At 56.8% G+C, this 21274-nt stretch overlaps 1 protein-coding gene across 1 annotated transcript in view; it reads left to right on the top strand.

The window, feature by feature from the left end:
* Nucleotides 1–2127: 2127 nt before the first annotated feature.
* The window catches only part of LOC101431618 (FXYD domain-containing ion transport regulator 6), a 44765-nt gene continuing 25618 nt past the window's right edge, over nucleotides 2128–21274 (top strand). The window contains exon 1 of the mRNA XM_004452914.5: nucleotides 2128–2282. The gene's annotated coding sequence lies outside the window, so the exon portion shown is untranslated. The remainder of the gene's footprint in view (nucleotides 2283–21274) is intronic.

Below are 21274 nucleotides of genomic sequence, written 5' to 3'. Positions count from 1 at the left end.
GAGCTGGGCCACGGAGAGGCCCTGAGTGTCAAGCTACAGCCTCTCTGCACGTGAGCTTGGCCCCTGGGACCTCGGTAGCCTTTTGCTGGTCAGCAGTGTCGGCAGGGCGACGCAGGAAGTCACCGGGCCGCATGCTCTGGAAGTTGCTGCTGGCCCTACTTTAGAGTTTCACCCCGTGGCCTTTTATTATTATTATTATCCCCCCCTTGTGGCTTTTTGCGTACTGTGTGCTCTCTGTCCATTTGCTGTGTGTTCTTCTGTGTCTGTATTTATTTCCCCTCCCCTCTTGCAGCTTGCTTGCTGTCTGCTCTCTGTGTCCATTCAGTGCGCGCTTTTCTGTGTTTTTGCTTGTCTCCCCCTTTTTTTTTTCTTGTGTCACCTTACTGAGTCGCTCTCCGTGGTGCTTGCGGGCCGGGCAGCGCTCTGCTGCGTCTGTGGGCTTGTGGCTCTCCGTGGCGTGCGGGTGAGCCTGCCTTTATAAGGAAGCCCCCGGATGTGAACCCAGGGCCTGCTGTTTGGTAGACGGAAGCCCAGCTGACTGGGCCACAGCCACTTCCCCCCCATGACCTTTTCTTTCCCCAACAGGCTTGCAAAGATTGCATTTGACACATGCTCGGCAGTAGGGGCTCCAAGAAGCAGCACAGAGAGGTGGTCCAGGCAGGCCTCCAGGGCCCAGCGGTGAGTGGGGCGGCTTCATCTCCCCTCTAGAGGAAATGAAAAGGGACACGGACAGTGGCAGTGGACAGAGGAAAAGGACAGGCACAGGAAGTTCACGCAGCCTGCGTCAAGTCCTGCGGGTGGGTGAGAGCCGGGCCAGGCGCGGGGTAGCGCCTGGGCTCTGACGGGAAGCGGGGATGGGGGGCAGGGCCAGAGCTGCGTCCACTCTGCCCAAGGTGTGGGCTGTCCTCTGAGGGTCTCCCTGCGGAGGCCTTACCTGGTCTTTCTCCAAAGCCAGCCGTGGCCTCTTCCAAACCTGCACAAAGTGGTTTTGAATTCGTTTATGTCCTCTGGCTTGGAGTTTGAGACCCAACTGTCTATTTTAACAATTAAGTCATCTAGGGTTAGAGCTGGAAGGGATTGTCTAGCCCCATCTGTCTTATTTCACAAAGGAGTAAACTGAGGCCCAGGGCTGGGGGTGTTAGGGGCAGGGCAGGTCTTGACTCATCATGCAGTGCTCTTCCTAACAGTTCCGCTCACCCAGGAAGCCCCTGCAGCCCTACCCAGGCTCAGAGCCATTGCCACCTCTCCCGGGGTGCCCCCCTCTCTCACACACACCTGGCTCAGGCTGGGCGCTGCCTTATCCTGGCTGCCGGCCGGCGTCTCCCTGGTTTGTGGGTGCCCGGCCTCCTATCCCCTCAAGCTCCCCTCCCGATAGCACCAGCCAGCTTCCTGAGCACTCACTACGGGCCCTGGGCGAAGCCTCCCCTGGGGACAGCGCTATCGTCACCATTTACACATGAGGAAACTGAGGCTCAAGTCCAGGGTTGCCGCGCTGGTGGCCTTGCAGAGCTGGGATTTAAATCTTCAAAGTCTGTCATCTCATCTTCACTCTTGAATTTCAGAATGGGGAGGAGCCTAAACAGCCTTGACCATGAGAGGCCTGGCAGGGCTGGAGGGGGGGGGGGCTTGAAAGGGGGGTTCTGGGCAGCACATCTGTGTTCCAGGTGGGGGCCCCGCCCCCAGCACCCCTCCTGGCTCTCCCTGAAAAACGACGACGACGACAACCAGGGCTCGCTGCGGCCTGCGGCACAGCCATTCATGCTTTCAGCTCCCTCCCGTCCACCCCGGGCTCAATGAACTTGGGCCCCCGTTTGGGGCTGGCCCCTTCCCCTCAGTTTACTATTTCACAGAGACACGGGCTCTGTCCCCGCGTCTGCCTCGCCTCCTTCCCACCTCACCAGAGGAAAACCGAAAAGCTAGCGCTGGTGGCCCAGGCGCCGCGGTGCTCGCCCCGGGCGGCCTCCTGTTGCGCCAGGAGAGCCTGGAGCGGGAGGGGGAGGAGGGCGGGCGCAGGGCGGGGAGGCGCCGGGGAGGGGAGGCGAGCGGGGGGCGGGCGGGGTCTGCCCTCCCCCCGCAGACGCCGAGGCCGGGGACCCAGCTGGGAGGGAGCGCGAGCGCCGCCCCTGCCACTCCCACCCCAGCTGCTCGCGCTCCCGCCCCGGCTCCCGGGAGGAGGGAGGCGGGAAACGGGCCGAGCTCTCCCCGCGCCCAGCCGCCGGCCGCCGGGCGCCTCGGACTCCGCGTCCGCCTGGCATTGTCTCGGGGGGCGCCGGGCTGTGCAGGTAAGGGGCTGGGGAGGTGGGCGGAGGGGGGCTCCTGGCGAGGGCGTGGAGGCTGGGGCGCCAGGCGATCCCCGAGAGGGGGCAGCTGGGTCCTGGGGGCGTGTGCGGCGACCCCCCCCCCCCCCCCGGGCGCTGGCCTCCTAGGCGGCGGGAATGGGGGGCCAGGGAGGTGGGCGTCCAGAGCCGGGGCCTCCCGGGGGAGGCGGGCAGTGGCGGCGGCGCGGGGGGGCTGCACGGGCGGCCTGGAGCCTGGGGCTGCGGGTCGTGGAAGGGGAGAGGGCTGCTCCCACCCAGCTCTCCCCCCCCCACCCCGGAGATTTCCTTTGTTCCTCGGAGCTGGGAGGCTGCGCGCGGGGCCTGGGGGCCGTGTGAGCGAGCAGTGTGGCCGCACGCAGCGTGGACACAGGAGCCACCGAATGGAACGGGCGGGCTTGGTGCCAGGGGCCTGGGGGGGGCCTGGGGGGCCTGGGGAGGGCAGGGCAGGGGCGGGGGGCGCGTTTGCAGGGCCCGGGGATTGAGGAGGCTGCTTGTCTCAATTGTCTTCTCCCTCTTTTTTCCATCCGAGTGTTCTCCTTCCAGGGGCCTGAGCCCCCATTCTCTCGTCCCTCTCCTGCCGCGCCCCCCCCCCTTGGCCGGGTGTGCCTGGGTGCGGCCCCCCCGCCCCCAGCCCCGGTCCTTGGGCTTTGGTGGAGAGTCGGGCAGCGCCCCGTGTCTCAGGCACTTGCTTCTCTCTTACAAGTGGTGGCTGGAGGAGAAGGCCCGGGAGGGACGGGCCTTGGCCCTGTGGCCGGACGACGCCCCTGTGGCCGCCGCGGCCGCGCCCTTTGCCTCCTCGGCCCCCGGCGCTCCGGCCGCCCCGACATCCAGGCTCGCGGACGGGAGGCGCCCCCACCCCCGCCTCCTCGCGTGCCTGTGGACGTGGATATCCGCTTCCTCACTTTAGCCTTCCGCACGTGCACGTGACCTGCCTGGCAGTTGCCATGGAAACTCGCTCGCTCAGCCCCTCCCCTGCAGCCCCTTCCTCACCTCGGGCTCGCGGCCCTCCCCCAGCTGGTTGCCTGGATACCGGTTCTCCCTGACTCCTCGAGGGCCTCGCCCATCAGCGCCCACCCGCCCTTACCGCACAGCCCCGCCCCGGACACGCCACGCCACGCCACACACCCCACACTACACCACACCAACCACACCACCACACCACACCACACCACCACGCCGCGCCACGCCACACCACACCACACCATACCAACCACACCACACTAACCACACCAACCACACCACCACACACCACACCACACCAACCACGCCATACCACACCACACCACCACACCACACCACACCACCGCGCCGCGCCACGCCACACCACACCAACCACACCACCACACACCACACCACACCAACCACGCCATACCACACCACACCACACCACCACGCCGCGCCACGCCACACCACACCACACCAACCACACCACACTAACCACACCAACCACACCACCACACACCACACCACACCAACCACGCCATACCACACCACACCACCACACCACACCGCGCCGCGCCACAACACACCACACCCACCACGCCACACACGCTCCACACACCCCACACTACACCACACCAACCACACCACCACACACCACACCACACCAACCATACCACACCACCACACCGCGCCACGCCACACCACACCACGCCACACCACACACCCTACACACACCTCACACACACTCCACACACCCTGCACACACCTCACACACGCTCCACACACCCTGCCTGACACGTACTCCTTACACACCCTCACAAACACACCACACATCCTAAACACACCTAACACACATGCCCTGCACACCCTAAACACACATGCTCCACACACCCTAAATACACCTCACACACGCGCCACACACCGTACCTGACACGCACTCTGTACATACCCTCACAAAAACACCACACACGCGCTCCACACACCCTACCTGCAGGCACTCCGTACACAGCCCCACAAACACACCACACACGTCACACCACATGCCCACCACACACACCACACACTGTCACACCATGTACACACCGCCCATGACGCTGCTCACACACACATCTGAGCAATAACATGCACGCACACATGCGCTCCCAGCTCCTTCCCTCCGAAGGAGCTGCGCCGTGGAGGGGCCAGCGCCCGCCTCCTCAAGCTCTGTGCCCCACGGGTGTGTAAGGCTCGGGGGACCCAACGGGAAACCCCAGCACCTCTCAGGGAGCCCCGTGGAGGCAGGCGGAAGAAGAGGCGCTTCCAGCTCCCTCTGAGGAGGGGCCCCTCAGCCCAGGGGCTCGGCTCCAGAGGCGGGGAGTGACTTTCTTCTCTCCAGTGCCTCTTGCTCTCTGCCCTGGCCCTGAGGAAGCCTGAGGAGTTTTGGAAGTGGAAGCCGGGACCTGCTTCCCCAGCGATTCCTGCTTGGCTCCTCCAAGCAGATCTGTGCATCCAGGAGGGGAAGCAGGTTTGCAGAGGGGTCCTGGGTCGCCAGGGCTTGTCCAAGGCTTGTGGCTGACGCGGCAGCCAGGGAAGAATTTCCTTCCCGGCCTCCGACCCATTTCATTCCCTCACTCAATGAATTCTTTTAAGTGCCTACTATGTGTTCATTGCTGGGGAGCAGAGAGCGAGGGGAGATACAGTCCCTGACCTCTGAATCCTAGCCTTCTCAGAGCCCGAAGGAGCCTTGCGGGAATGTCCAGGATACTGCATAGATGGGGAAACTGAGGCTCAGAGGTCACATGGCCTTCTGACTCCTCTGCCAGGAGCTGTGACCCCACACTACCTGTCCTGTACCTCGTGGTGCCTTCTTTCCTTTAATATCATCGATCTTCTTGACTGGGATATTCCTTCTAGAGCGAGGTCTGCTCGTGGGCAGGGGTGAGGCCTGGAGAGCCTGTTCCTTTGTCTTCCTAGAAGGGGAGACTGGGGGGGCAGAGAAGGAGCAGCTCCCTAGACCCTGGAAACGCCTCACAAGCCTGGGCGAGGCAGCCCACCTGGGTCCCTGGCATACCCGAATCCCGCCCCGGCCCTGTTGGACCGTGCAGGCTGCCATCTGGCCGGCGGGCCGTGCCAGGCAGCCCCCAGGACTCACTGTCTAACAAATCACCCACCAGCTTCCGCCCGAGCGTGCAGGAGGAGACGAACCTGTGCGATCGCGGCAGGCACAGCTTGCGGAGGCAGAGAGGGGCGCAGCGTAAAGGCTGCACAGACCCGGGTTCTAGTTCTGGCGCGGAGTCCCTGAGTTGCTGCATGTCCAAGGACACGTGCATGCATTGCACAAAAATCTTTTTGGATGCAAACGGAGCACCTGGTGGCATCCAGAAATGGATTAGGCTGCTCTCCAGCAACAGAAAGCCTCCAAGATTTTAGCTCACAATTTTTGAGGATTATACAGTCTAGAACAATATCCTTTTTCTCCCCAAGTATCAGATTGTACTTATTGTTTCACAATGCAGGCGTGCCGCTGAGCTGAGCAGGACATGGGCTGGTTGCTGGTTACCCCAGACAAAGCTTCTCCTTTCACCCAGTGGGACAGGAGGCTCCCAAGAAGCTGAGAATGTGTTTTCTTCTCTTGGGCGTGGGGAGCCGGCCCCTCCCGGGTGCTGGGCGTTACCTGGTGTGCCAGTGTGCACACTGGGGCTGCTGGGGTCTTTAAAGACATGTCCCCTGGAGAAGATGAGAGCCAGGTCCATCTTTTTTGAGGGTCTGTGGAATCCTTTGGCCAGTTGGAGAGGCTATGATGAGAGGTGACGGTCAGGGGCAGGTCACCCTTGCTCTCTGTCCCCAATGCCTGCCCCTCAGAGAAGCAGAGCGTTTCCAGCCCAGGCAGAAGCTGGGAACCAATTGGCAGCATCGTCCTGGCTCTGGGATGGGTAGAGGTCCATGACCTGGGCAGGCAGGTCAGCTGTGAGCCCGGCTTGGAGGCCACATGGGAACGAGCTTGTTACAAAGACACGCCAGGCTGCCTGAGGTCCAGGGAGGTGGCGGGACTACCAGGAGTGAGGCTGGGGCCAGCTCACAATTTGGGGTGGAGCGGGCCAGGGATGAGGGGGAGCCGTTGGAATGACAGCCGCCTCCCACCCCAGCAGAGGTCAGGGTCTCCACCCTTCCTTCTGAGCCCCTCCTGCCCGCCAGGCCCCGCCGAGCTGTGAAGTGATGCTTTCCCCTTCCCTGCAGCCCCCCTGCTCCCGTAGACAAACGGATGTGCCCCGTGCCTCCCTCTGCCCCCTCCTATCTCACCCCCACTTCTGTTTTGGGATTCCGCCCACTCCACGTGTGTGCTCACGCTTGTTCTCGCTTCCCTTTCTCACACACCCCTGCTGACACCGAGGCATGCACCACGTTTCCCACACACCTCACCTCGCCCGGCCATGGTCTCTCCCCCTTCCTGCTACGGCTTCTCAACTTCCATTCTCTCAACCCCGATCCCTTTCGCCTGCTGGACCTATGCATCAGTCCAGTTAGGCCAGTCCCCTGCGCCAGAACCTCCTTCTGCGCTCCGTGGCCCATGGGTAAGTAGCGCTGCCTCGCCGAGGCATGCGAGGCTCTCTGGAACCTGCCGCAGCTGCCTCCCTGGCCACCCTCCTTGGATGGTCGTCCCAGCCCGTGTGTCTTCCCGCCCCTGCCTGCTCTCAGGCCGTGCCTGGAACATGCTCTCTCACTCCATCCGGGCTTTGGGGACACACAGACTTGGTTCTCATCGGGATTCTGCCGCTTTCTAGTTTCCTTAACTCTCCTAAGCCTCTGTTTCCTTACCTGTAAAACGAGCATGGTGATGGAGCAGGAGAAGCACACAGTGAGCGCTCCGTAAATATTAGCTGCTATAATAACAATAATAGTCATGATACATTATTAGAGCGACATCGGTATTATCATCATCCTGCAAGATTCCTCTAAGCAGCTTTTCCTAATTCCTCTATCCCAAGACTCTATTGATTTTCCCTTGGACAGTGCACTTACCTGGCTGCATTTTAGCGCCTTCTGCCCCCACCCCTCTTACCCCTTCAGAGGCAAGGTCTGCCTTACCCACGTGGGTTGCCCCGCAGGGCCTGGTGCTGGGCCCACGGAGAAGGCGCAGCGCGTGTGTGCACACTGGACGTACGTGCTTCCACCCGCTGGCAGGGGTCGACGCCCGCGTGCCGCTCCGAGCCTCCCGCCTTGCCTGGCACATGCCCCTTTGCAGGAGCACAGCCCTGAGCCACGCTTCCTGGTCCCCCCGCAGCCTCTCGGCCTGCCCAGCTCCGTCCTTCATCTAAAAACAAGCTCTGAGAGGTGCTTCGGGGATGGTCCGTGGAGGAAGCTGACTCACCGGGACTTTTGGTGATTGGGGTTTGATGGAGACCCGGAGCACAGGTACCAGGAAGTGGAGGATGCTGCGAAAGTTTGGAAAGTTAAAATTCCTTAAAAATTCCATGCGGACCTCAGGCTGTTCTGCGCGTGGAGGGCATCATGACTAGAAGGGAATAATGATGACGCCTCTTCCATCCGGCAGCACTTGTTGAGCAGCTACCGTGCTGTGTGCTGGGACACAGAGCTGCCCACAAGGGGTGTCTGGCCCCAAGGAGTTGGTAGTCCGACGGGGGAGACCCGCCAGCTCCTGGTGAGGGGGGGAGAGGCGAAGGCGGCTCTGTGGGGACTGGGGCAATGAGGCCGTGCGGGGGAGGCAGGGGACAGTATGTTTCCTGAGACAGATACCAGCGATGTGGAGCCGACCCCGCCAACGTGGGTCCCCTTGCCAGGTCTCCAGAGCCACGGCTCTGGGCTCCTGGCCACGCCGTGCCTACCCCTGAAGGAGACGATGTAGAGTGCATGCAGAGCGCCCCGTAAGGGGAATGTGCCCAGCGCAGCGGCAGAGGAGGTGGGCTGCTGGCCCTGGCAGGGGTGGGCTGGCCCCTCGGCTGCTCTGGCGTAGGGCCCTGCTGCTTGGACTGCTTGTCTGGCCCCCGGTGGAGAGGCTTTGGTCAGCAGGCCGGTGGAGGAGGGCGAGCCGGCCGCCCGTGGGGATGGGCCATGCCACGACCCCGACTCCCTGGGACCCTGCGGAAAGCCCCTGCGCGGGCGGCGGGAGGCCTGGGACCCCCCCACTCCGGGAGACTCATGTCTTTGGCCTGCGCTCCCGTTTCTTTTTCTGCGGTGGTGGCTAAACAATGCTGATCTGTGTGCCTCTGAGGCTTGTTGGGAGAAGCCCACGGGATAAAGGCTGGAGGCAAAAGGCAGCTGGGGATTTTCCAGGGAGATGTCTAAAAGTCAGGTGTCTTGTTTTTTTTTTTGGGAGGTACTAGGGATTGAACCCAGAAACTTATACATGGAAAGCAGGCGCTCAACCGCTGAGCTACATCTGCTCCCCAGTTAGAGTTTTTTTTTTTTTTTTTTAGGAGGTACTGGAGATCGAACCTGGGACCTCATATGTGGGAGGCAGGTGCTCAACCACTCAAGCTACATCCGCTCTCCTACAAGTCAAGTTTGAGCCTGTGATTTGTCAACTCAGTTTCCCTACCTGTGGAAGGGGCCTTAGCTCTCTCCAGGCTCTTTCCTTCTCCTTCCCCTCCCTCTTCTTTACTTCCTCTGACCAGGTTTTTCTTCCCCAAAACTAACTCCCAGAGGTGCCTGCAAGTTAAAACAAGCCTCCTTCTAGATGAGAAAGGAGCCTGCCTCTCCCATCTGCCCCCGGCAGCTGGGTTAAGGCTGGACTGGGTCTGGGGTCTTGACAAACAGCTTTGAATCATGGGGATCAGAGTTGCCACCTGAACTTCCTGCCTTCACCGGCCCAGCCTCCCGGCTCAGGGGAGCCCCCCTTCATCCCATCCCCTCACTGAGGGAAGGTAGGGCAGGACCCCAGCCGTGGAGCCACTCAGGGAGGTCCTGCCAGGCCTGAGGCCCAGGGACAGTGAGAGATCCAGAGGGAAGGGGCCAGCCCTGGGAGGAGGGCTCAGCACGCTGAGCTGGGCAGGGGGATGACCTGGGCCAGAGCTGCCCGGAGGCTGTCCTTGGGGTGGCCCAGCGAATTCAGCAAAGGTGCCCAGAGCGCCGCCACCCTTGGCTCTCCTCCTCGGTCCCAGCCCTCTCTCCTTGTCACCCCTCTCTGGAACATTGTATAGGGCCAGTTGTTTCAAGTAAGCTATTGAACAGAATGGTTGATGTTTATTTGCTTATTGGATGGGCATTTAAAAGGCAAATTGAGGTCACAGGTTGCACTTTCCCCCAGAAGCCACAGATTGTCACTGGCCTAACTCAGAGCCAAAGCACTTGTTTTAAAAGGCAGTTTTAATAGCCTTTGCGGCCCTTGGCTGGGTGGTTCTGAACCGCAGAAGCTCCAGAACCTAGTACAGAAGCACCAATCACGTGAACAGTGAGTGGGCAGCGCTCCACGCTGCTTGCCAGGAAGGTGAGCAGATGTGGCAGTGGTGGGGAGCTGATTTTCAAAACTGAATTCAAAAATTACCATTTTCATTAATAGTCCTTATTTTTTAGGACAGTTTTAGATTTACAGAAAACTCGAGTTGTTAGTACGGTTTTCATATACACCCTGTGCAGTTTCCTCCATCATTAGCATCTTGCCTAAGGGCAGTACATTTGTTGCAATTAATGAACCGATATTGACCCACTCTCATTAACTAAGGCTCATACTTCAGATTTCCTTAGTTTTTACCTTTTGTCCTTTTTCTGTTCCAGGATCCCACCCAGGAGACCACATTGCATTTAGATGTCATGTCTCCTTAGCGTTGAGGGCTGTGACAGTCTCAGACCTTCCTGGTTTCTGATGACCTGTTGAGTTAGATACACTGCAGGTCGCCCCCCACCTGGGATTCCTCTGATGTTTCTCGTGATTAGGCAGGGAGGATGGGTTTGGGGGAGGAGGGCTGCAGAGGTGCTGTGCCATCCTCATCACATCATGTCGAGGGTGCCCACTACCAGCGGGACTCACCTCTGCTGACATTGACGGGACTGGGTTCCTCCACCCCTTTCAGGATCCCCCTCCCCCCCCCATCCAGCAGATTCCAGGGCCTGGGACACGAGCCGTGCTCTTTCCGCTCCTGGAGACAAGCACATCAGTCCATTGCTCCCTCGCTGGTTTCTGCACCATTTTCAGGTCTTGCAAGTCCTAGGGTAGCCCAGAGACTTCTCAGAGAGGAGAGCCTTATCAAAAAGAGCATCCGACAGAACCTGCGGTGTGCCAGACCCGTGCCAGTGCCCGGTCACGGCGCCCTCGAGTTCTGGAGGAAGGAGCTGAGCATCTGTAGGTGGAGTGGCCTGAGCCAAGGCAGTGATTCTCCACCCCGGCTGCACCTCCGCATTGGGGGAACTTGTAACATGACTGATATCTTGGCCACACCTCCAGGGTTTAGAATTTAATGGGGCTCAGTTGATTCTCCAAGCCAGGGAGTAGACCATCTTAGCTGAGAGTAATGGGAGAAGGTACTGGAAGGGTAGAAGAAAACTAGGCTTAGAGGGCTTTATCTGCCAGAATAAAACGTTTGGATTTTTAAAAGAATAAATGGATTACTGAAGTACCGCTGAATGTACTTGAGTTTGGGCAGGCAGGGCTCGGAATACACTTTAAGGAGATTGGCCATGCAGTCAGTGCTCAGGACAGGTTGGGAGGAGGTCAAAGAGGGCTGGCACTTAGGCAGTTCCTACAGCAGCCCAGGGCAGCTGATGAGGGCTGAGCAGTGGAAGGGAAGGACCAGATTAGAGAGACAGTGCAGGAGTGAGCACAGCTAGGGTGGTCCCCAGACACGGTGTGGACACCAGGAGAGCGAGAAGAACTTGGACTTGGCTAGGCAGGGACTGGGTCTGTCTTGCTCATTGCAGCTTCCTTGGTAATTAGTAAAGTGTCTGGAAAAGCAGTAAGCAACCAATCAATGCTTGTTAATTTGGTTAGGGAAGGCTAATTGTATCATTCTTTCCAAAATTACACCTTGTTTCAAAATTACCCTCTCTTTCTCCACCAATTTCTTCACCTAAATGAGGGCAGATCTCAGCTGTGTGGCAAGCGATTTGATTAAATAGCTCAGGCCAAAAGATGGTTAAGATTGGGAGCATTTACCTTTTCAGGGAAGTATTCGGTGAAATAAAAAACAATTCTCCTTGGGAGAATGTTGGGGGAGGGAGCATATGTATCTGAGCAGGTGCTTTATGTCAGGGCTACACGTTCATTCTGAGCCCTACAGAAAAAAAGAGGATCCGTTGTTTGACAGCTCATGTGTGAAAGGGTGCCAGTCCCTGGGCCAGCCATTCAACTGGCATGCCCGGTGAGCTGAGCTCCAGTGGGCAGGACCACCTTCAACCGGTCCTGGAATATGGTCCACCTGAGGTTTTGCTGGGCCCATGGGCTGCTGCCAGGTGGGGGGAGGCCAGGGAGGGGGAAAAGAGTGCCTGTTGGAGCCGGAGCTCAGCTGGGCTCCCCCAGTGGCTGACAGCTCTGCCGGGGTCCCAGCCCTACCCCAGCACCTAACCACAGTGAGCAAAGCAGAGTTGGGTGAGAAAATGGGACGGGAGAGAAATGACGCAATGCATGCCAAAGCTAAAAACAGCGATGTTTCGGAATATCTGTGGCTTTGGCTAGTCTCCCCTAGGCTGGCTAAAAAGACTCCCATCAAACGAGCCTGGTCCAGAGTCGGGGGTCAGCATTTCCATTTCCATTAGTCTCTGTGTGTTGCCACACTTTGAGGAAGGCAGCAAGAAAGAGAGCAAAGAGCATAGCCTTTGGAATCAACAGAATTAGGAGCCAATCCCAGCTATGCCGTTGGAAGCTGTGGGATCTTGGGCAAGCAGCCTAACTGAGCTCACGTTTCCCAGTCCGTAAATGGCAAGAACAGCCACCTGCACAGGCGGTGGTGGTGATCCTTTGAGCTTGTGCTCGTGTCTCGGTCTGATGGTATCGGACAGACGTGTGCTGTGGTCACCATCATCGCCGTCCCCTTCAGACAGCGCAGGCAGGAAACGGGGGAGTTTGGGGTGGGACGTGCAGAAGGCAGGTGCCCCCCTCTTCTGACAGCCTCTGGCATCCTGGAGGGTCCAGGCTGAGCGATGAGACTCCCCTTCCTGCTACCTCTTGCTCCCACCCCCCGACACGAGGAGGCGCCGCGCCCCAACCTCGCAGAAGTCCCCTTGGCCCTGCCTGTGTGTCTTGGGTCCCAGCCCTCCACGAGGGACACACCCAAGGCGCCCCTCGTGGGAAGCTTCTCGAAGGGGTTTGGAGAGGGAAGAGGACTGGGCTTGCTGGCCAAGGGGGTGGGTTATGGGGTGGGGCGGGGCCTCACCTGGGGGGGCAGTGTAGACCTCGGGCAGCTGCCTGGCAGCCAGCGAGATTTCGCCCAGGAAAAGCAGCTGTCTGGGTTTTCCTCCCAATCACCCCGGTGCATTTTCCTTTCCCTGCTCTTCGGAGCGTTAGCACGTGATCGCCCAGGATCGGGGTGGGGGCAGGGGCAGCCGAGGGGGTGTGGCTCAGGCCTCACTGGAGGGGGCGACACCGAGGCGTGTTTGCGTTTCCTCCGAGGCAGATCCCTACAGCCCTCCCACCCCCCACCCCCGGCACCCACCTCTCTCTGCCCCCCCCCCCCCCATCCCTCAGTTTCTCCCTGGGACTCTGCCCTCGGCCAGCCGGCGTGGGGTCCTGCAGCCTCTTCCGCTGTCTCGCGTCCTCGCCGCTGTTTGTCTTGCATCTGCGTCTCGGTGGGGGCGTGGGAAGACGCGTCGCCACCCCCCTCGCTGGCGCGCTTCCCCGCCGCCCTCCGCGAGCCCGGATGACGCAGGCTGTTTTTCTCGAGGCGGGAGAGGGCAGTGGCCCGGGGGACCCCGTTTAGTCCGTCAGGCCCCCGCCCCTGCCAGGCCCCTCGCTCCGCGCGAAGACTCCAGAGCCTCCCGGCGGTTAGAGGGCCGCTGCGGGGGAGAGGGAGGGAAGCGAGAGGCGGGCCCGGCCCCCGGCCCTGCCCCTCCCTCCGCTTCTCTTCCTGTCCGCCAGGAGCTGTGGAAGGTAGAAAATGGAAGAGGCTGTTGAGGAAAGAGCAGGGAAGAATCATGGTAAAAACACTCACAGCTGATGCTTAGCGAACAGTGACTCTTTGCCGAGGCTTGTGCTCGGCTCTTTACACTTGCCGCCAGTTTTCTTTGCAGATGGCAGAAAAGGAACTCAGTCTAGTTTAGGGAAGGCAGGGATTCTGTGTGCACAGCCCCAGACTGCAGCAGGCAGGGCCTGGGCACCGAGGGGCCGGGATACTGCCAGGATCGTCTCCCATCCCTCCTTCCATCCCTCCTCCCGGCATCTCCCCGCTAGCTCTGCACTTGTCTACTGGTGGGATTGCCCCCCCCCCCCATGTCACGGTTTTGCTGCTGGAAGCGGCCTTTCTTCCCTTGATTCTGACATGACGACACCTAGGGGAAGCTGAAGCCCCCTACCCACCCCTTTCAGCTGCCAGGCTGGGCTGTGACCCGCAGTCCCCGCTAGACAAACATGGTTGGAGAAGAGAGGAGCAGTCTCCTCTCCGAAAGGAGGTGGATGTGTATGGGCAGCCAAAAACAGTTTCCCATCTTGTCTAGTCCTCACAGCTCCTGAGCTGCATACAGTTATTCTCCTTGTACAGCTGCAGAAGCAAAGGCTCAGAGAGGTAGAGCAACTTGCTTAAGGCTGTACAGTCTCTACGTAACAGAGAGGCAGGAGAGCAGAATTGTTCAGAGCAAGGATCCTGGAGCCAGGCTGCTTGGGTTTGAACTAAGGCTCTGCTACTTTCTAGCTCTGGAGACTTGAGCACGTTACTTAACCTTCCTGGCCTCAGTTTCCCCACTTGTATAATGGGAATGATCACATTAATGGCCACTTCTTAGGATTGCTGTGAGAATTGAACGGGTTAATATATGGAAACCACTTAGAATAGCATCTGGTGTGGCGTGAACACCTAATAAATGTCAGGTATTGTTTTCCTAGTGCTTCACAGTTTATAAAGAAACTTCTTGTGCATTATCTCACTTGACCTTTATTATAGCCTTAGAAGGTAGACACGGGAATGGACTGGTTGGCCCTACACTGCCTCTACCACCTACACTCACCCAGGCCTCCTCAGCTGCACAATTCTGTACAGTGTTTTTAAAAAAATCCTCCCCAGTAAATAGCCCTCTATCCAGCAAAGAAATAGAAATTCCCTCCTGGGGGTGAGCTGGCAGGCTGTGTGCATTCTCCTCCCTCTTTCTCGTGAATATTCATGAAGCTGGAGCTGCCGGTGAGCTTGGCTGGTAAGCGTCCCAGAGGCACGAGCCCCTGGGTTGTGACTCTCTTTAGAGCTCGCTCAGCCCATCCCGTCTTGCAGCCTCAGCCTCCTGTGCTGGGGGTAGGAGCAAGAAATGGGGTGCTGCTGCGTGGGTGAGTGCCCTTCCTGGAGCGGAGGGTGGGCTGGTTCTGGACTCTGGCCTGGAGGCTCACAGCAGGAGGGCCACCCTTCCCCTCCCAGCAGTGCGGCAGCCAGAGCAGGGTGGAACTCTGGAACCCAGCACCTACTGGCCAGGGACCTCCCTTTCTCTGCCTCAGTGTTTTGACCTGTAGAATGGGTTTGCTGATAACTTTCTTCTAAGGATTAAGTGAGAATAAGCCCTCCAAGGACTAAGACTAGCGGGTCATGGTCGTTATCATCACCTCTCATATCCAGTCCGGACTCCCAGTCTGGGCCCCTCACGTGGGGTTCCCATCTCAGAATGTTCCGTTCCACGAAGGACACCTGTGCTCCAGGTAGACCTCTTTCCTCCACCCCCAACCTAATCTCCAGCCACGTGCCGCTTCCCACCGCCAAGGTCACCACTTCCACCCCCTGGAAAACTCACTTCTCTCCACCTTCCCTTTCTCACTGTGGTCAAGGCTGCTGCTCCAGGAAGCATGCACTGCAGGAGGCACCTGGCTGGGCTGGCAGCCTTGCACCGAAGTCCTTCCGGGCAAGGAGGCTGGAGCTGAACCTTGTGGTGACGTGAGGGAAAGGTATTTTGAGGACCACCTAAAAGGGGACAAAGATGAAGAAAAACGCATCCTCCATTTTCCAAAACAGATGATGAAGCGCGGCCCTGCGTGGCCCTGCGTGGCCCTGCATGGCCCTGCGTGGCCCTGCGTGGCCCTGGCTAGAGCTTCAAGGTTAGAGTATTTGGGGCATCCAGTTGTGGCTTGAGGCCGCTGTGAGGTCCTCGCCTCTGTTTCCAGGCTGGTGGTCCCATGTTCCATCCCTCCCACAGCACGTCACCTAGCACGTGGGGCGAGGGGAGGACGCAGCCCATCCATGGGGCGGGGAGTGCTGGGGCCACCTTCTAGGGCTCCTCTCGACACAGATCAGCCCACGAGGACCCTCCCTTTGTCCTTTGCTTCCTTTTTACTTCTGTACATAAAACCCCAAGAGAACTTTAAAGCCAAAACATCGAAGATGGGAAATAGAAAGATGACAAGGCCATTTGGAGAGGAAAAAGATGGGTGTGAGTGGAGGAGGTGGTCTCTTTTGGAGTCAGCATCGCCCTGTGGCCTCAGCCTGGATGGGGAAAGGGGGAGACACAGGTGGCGGCTGCCGAGGGATGGGTATGGGTGGTAGAGAGGCACACCGGGTGAGGAGGAGAACATTTCTTCCTCTCCAGCACTGACGCCTCACTGGGGCTCTTCATCCCTTGGCTAAATTCCTGCAAAAGTAAAAATGCATTGCAAGCCAGGGTTTGGGCGTTATCTGCTGTTTTGCACAGAACGGCTCACCACGCCCCATCCATTAGCATGTATAACCGGAGAATGGTGGGTCCTGCAAATAATGCACCTGCCACCAGGGCGCAGGAGCCCTGAAAGGCCTTTGGGGCCTGTTCCCTGTCTCCAGAATAGATACGCCCACCTACCCCGAGGTTCCTCCCCTAGCGAAAGAAATGTGGGGAATTTCCAGATCCCGCCTCTGGGCCACGAAATCTGGCCACTTGGCCCATGGCAGTTTTCAGTCCTGGGTCATCTCTGTTTCTGCCCTGGGCCCAGCCTTCTGTGGTCGTAGCCGCCTGCACCCCTCACAGCTGGGGCACCAGGAAGGACTCTTCCCGCCCCCTGCTCGCCCCCGTGTGGGAGGGGGAGTGCTGGGCCCGCGCCCCAAGACCCTCCCTAGGCATGATTCCCTCCCGCGCCTTCCAGAGGCGGGTTCTGCCCCCAGGCCCTCCTGCAGTGCTGTTCCAGGGCTGCGGGGCAAGTTAGTAAACCTGGGAGCTTAGACAGCAGAAAGGGTTCGGGCACAGACCTGGAGCCCAGAGCCCTCCATCCAGGGGTTGGCGGGGCCAGGCGTGCCCTGGAGGCTCTCAGGAGGACCCTTCTTGGCTACGGCCAGATCTGGCCCTTCCTGTGTCCCACCTAGGCTTGTGGCTGCATCGCCCCAGTCTCTGCCTCCCTCTCCCCCATGTGTTTCCATGTCTCTGTGTCCAAATTTCCCTCCTCTTATAAAGACGCCGTTCATTGGGGATTTAGGGCCCGACGTAATCCGTGTGACCTCCTATTAGGTAATTAAACCTGCAAAGATCCGATTCCTAGTAAGGTCACAGTTTTTGGGTGGCCGTGAAATTTTTTTGGGGGGGTGGCACTTGCCATTCAACCCGGGACACTCTCCAAGCAAGGGTTGTGTTCTGTAATGGTGAACTGAGGAGGCTCGCTGTCCCCTCTTGTTGCCCCGCTGCCCTCATTTCTTCTTCCCTGGCTCCAGCCGGGCAGCCCCAAGTACCCTTAGGCACGACCCAGGGTTCCCGGCACCCCCGCATGACCGCTACCCCCCACCAGCCCTGACCTGCCCCCTCCCAATCCCAGTGCATCAGAGCAGCCGCCGGGAGCTGGGGACGTGGGTTCTGAGCCAGGCTCTGCCCCTGGCTAGCTGGATGAATCGGGCATGTCACTTCCCTTCTTGGGCCTCAGCCTTCTCAGATGAAAAAATAACAATAAGTCTTGATCGAATCATTCTGCCTCCCTCTGACGTTCCATGATTCTAACTCTACCTGGTGAGCCTCACATCCTGGTTATACTCTAATCATACACAGTCAGAGCTCCTTCAGTAGGGTTCTTTGTTGCAAAGATGTGGATACGTCACGGGCTAAATCGTGCTCCTGTCCCCTGGCTTGTGGTAATAGTTCAGGGTAACCAATTAGCCTAAGGAATGGGTCCAAGGTGCTCTCTGACCCTGTCAGGGGTCCCTTTTGTTGGCTGTGCCTGGAGCACGAGCCTATCTGCTCCTTCTTTGAGGTGTCCTCTTAGTTGCCAGGCTTTGGTGATCTGTGGGCAGGTTTTGCAGGGGCTGAGGCTGCAGGAAGGCAAGCAGGTGGGACCTGGGGGAAGGGGAGCGAGGCTTTGGGAGCAGTTAGAGAGGAAGGAGGGTGAGATCAGGAAGTTTCGCTGTAATTTGGAGCCTGTGCATTTTAAAGGGAGGTGGTTTTTTGAATTATTTTCACAACAGAACTGGGTATTCTGTCTACCTCAGTGCTGTGTGGCATCAAAATTAATATAGCATGTTGCTATGTCATCAACTCGTGGCTTCTCATTGCAAGCAGCTTTTACCCAGCAATTAAGTGAAATTATGTGACTCAATATGGAGGGATAATAGCCGGAGAAACTCTTCTGATTGCTTTCTCCTGCACATGCAGAAAGCAACTGTGCAAACGGCAGGGAGATCAGAGAGGAAAATTAACACCAAGTTGCTGCTTCTCTCCACCATGTCAGCTGTTTACCAATGCAGAGGTAAATGAGAACATGGAGAGGAGGGAGAAAAAGAGCAAAAACTTTATTTTGTCTCCTGATATACTAGAGAGGCAGTCAAGTGTGATTGGTCCCACTTTCCAGAGGGAGAGAATGGACTCAAAGAGTTGGGAAGCAGCAGAATGAGGAAGAAGGATTGGGGGCTTAGGAGTCCCCTACTCGGGCAGCTGAAGAGTGGTGATTTTTCAGGTACCCTGCTCTAAGGAGTCAGGCCCCTCCTGAAACATGCACCTTGAGGCTAATGTCATGTTCCTGTCCCCCCAGCCCCAGGTCTGCTCAGCTCTGCCTTGCTTTTCCTTTTCCCTAAGACCCCTGCCTCCTCTCTTCCCTCTCCTCCTTAGATGTGGTCGGGAAATGAGATGGAGCGTTTCCGTCTCTCCTCCACCTCTTATGCCCACCCACAGCCAGCTCCAGGCAGCCCAGCTCCCTCCTTGGGATAAAGGAATGAGTGGCAACTGAGAGAGCGGGGATGCAGTGGGGCAGTTGTGGGTGTGTGTGGCGGGGAAGGGATCTGAGATAGAGCGTCTTGGTGTCGCATTTTGTGCCCCTTCCAAGGCTCAGTCTGTGCACCTGCCATGAGGCTCGGGGGCAGGGCCAGCAGTACAACCAAGGAGATTTTTAAAAATGTTTATAGTGGCCAAGAGGCTGAGGCACCCTGAGGAGGCCTGTGCTGAGGAGTGGCTGGTGTAGAGGGGCCCGGGACAGCAGCTGGCAAGCGCAGCCTTGGTGGCTGTTCAAATCTGTAACAGGAGCTCTTTCAGCACTGTGTAACTTGATCAGAAATGTTATCTTTAGAATACAAGGACAGGCCTTAACTCTTTAGCTTGGCATTCAAGGCCATCGACAATCTGACTCCAGGTGTCTTATCAGAAATCTTACTAAAAAAATCCAAACCCCCATGAGATAAAACTGGCCCTGGATTATGTGAAGTAAAACCAATTTAGGCCAGAGTTGCCCTAAGAACCAATGTTAGTTGACATAATTGCATTCCGAAGACTAAACCTTGGACCCAAGAGGGTTGGGAGGCCAAACTGGAGACTGCTGTGTCAAGCCCAGGACCCTGGGAGGGGGCAAGAGTGATCTCTGGTTGGTATCTGCCTTCCTCGGGTGCCAGGAGAAAGCAAATGCAAATCTCTGTTGGAAAGCATGTAGTTTTAGGACTGTAAATTTCCCACAGGTTAAAATCTAGCACATATGACCTCATAAGCACAGAGAAAAAAAAGCCACTGTATGATTAAGAGACACAGAAACAACAAATAAATTTAGAACCCTGAAGATTTAAGATTTTGAAATAACCAGATACAAAATGTAAAATAATATGTAGTAAATGTTGAAAAAATAAAAGATGAGATCACAAAAACGAGGCAACAAAGACTATGAAGAATGATCAGGAAATTTAAAAAAGGAACAAATAGAAATTTTAGAATGAATAATATAAATAGAAAATGAAATGGACAGATTAAATAGTAGTAAGCACTGTTGAAAAGAGAATTGGCAAATTAAAATAAATCTGAAAAAATTACCCGGAATGCGGCACAGAGAAACAAGAAGATGGAAAATATATGAAAGTTAAGCAGTATTAGAAGAGGGAGCAGAGGTGGCCCAAGCCATTGGGCACTTCCCTCCCACATGGGAGGTCCCAGGTTCGGTTCCTGGTTCCTCCTGAAAAAAAGATGAGCACACAACAAACAGACACAGCAGAGAATGAATGCAAACAGCGGGGGGCGGGGGGGGGGGTAATAAATATTCAAAAAATAAACCTAATAATTTCTATTCAAAACCTCAGAAAGAGAAAATAGAGGGAGTAGAGACTATTTAAAGAGATAATGGCTACGAGTTTTCCTCATTGATGAAAAGCATAAATCCACAGGTAAAGGAAATACACCCCACATTTAGATTTAACATAGTGAAACTCAAAACACAAAGACAGAGAGAAGAAATGAAAAGGGGGCAGAGAGAAAAGATAGACCACCCATAAAGGAATGACAGTAGGGTACAGCAGACTTCTCAACAGCAATGATGGAAACCGGAAAGCAGTGGAACGACATCACTGAAGTGCAGGGTGAAAATAAGTGAACCTTGAATTGTGTACATGGTCAAACCACGTTTCAAGGATAGGGTTGAGGGGAGCAGGTGTAGCTCAGTGGTTGAGTGCCTGCTCCCCATGCGCAAGGTTCTGGGTTCAATCTCCAGTACCTCAAAAATATAAAAATTAAAAAATAAAAACAAAAAGGATAGGGTTGTATTAGTTTTCTATTGCTTCGTGATGAATTACCACGAATATAGCCGTTTGAACTAGCACATTTATTATCTCATAGTTTCTGTAGGGTGCAAGTCCAGGCTTAGCTGGGTTATTTGCTTCAGTGTCTTGCCAGGCTACAGTCTTGGTATTAGCCAGGGTTTAAGTCTGATGAGATGATCAATGGGAGAAAGTTTCACTTCCAGTTTCCCTCACATTGTTGGAAGAGTTCATCTCCTTGTGGCAGCAGGACTGAGGTCCCCATTTTCTTGCTAGCTTTTGGTCAGGAATTCCAGCTCCTAGAGGTTGCTCACAGTTCCTTGCTATGCATCCCTTTCCACAGGCCCTCTCACAACATACCAGCTTACTTTCTCAAGCCAGCAAGGCAGAACATTCTCTAGCTCCAGTCTGCTAAGATTGAGTATGATATACATACTATCATGTGCGTGACATCCCATCATCTCCACCATATTACATTCTCTAATCAAGGGAGTGAGACCCATCACTTCTGCCATATTCTATTGGTTAGAAGCAAACTTGCAGCTCCTGTCCACTTTTTAAAAAATTTATTTTATTTATTTCTCTCCCCTTCTCCCCCCCCCCCCCGGGTTGTCTGTTCTCTGTGTCTATTTGCTGCGTGTTCTTTGTCCACTTTTGTTGTCAGCGGCACGGGAATCTGTGTCTCTTTGTTGCGTCATCTTGCTGCGTCAGTTCTCCGTGTGTGCAGCACCATTCACATTGGGTGGCTCTCCTTACAGGGCGCACTCCTTGCACGTGGGGCTCCCCTACACAGGGACACCCCTGCATGGCAGGGCATTCCTTGGGTGCATCAGCACTGCGCATGGGCCAGCTCCACACGGGTCAAGGAGGCCTGGGGTTTGAACCGTGGACCTCGCATGTGGTAGACGGACGCCCTAACCACTGGGCCAAGTCCGCTTCTACCTGTCCACTTTTAAAGAGGGAATTACACAGGCCTTGACCACTAGAAGGTAGGAATTATTGGGGGATCGT

Source organism: Dasypus novemcinctus, chromosome 27, assembly GCF_030445035.2.
Source record: "Dasypus novemcinctus isolate mDasNov1 chromosome 27, mDasNov1.1.hap2, whole genome shotgun sequence".
NCBI classification, from domain to species: domain Eukaryota; kingdom Metazoa; phylum Chordata; class Mammalia; order Cingulata; family Dasypodidae; genus Dasypus; species Dasypus novemcinctus.
The sequence above is the reverse complement of the archived record's forward strand: the minus strand, read 5'-3'. Positions and strand labels throughout refer to the sequence as shown.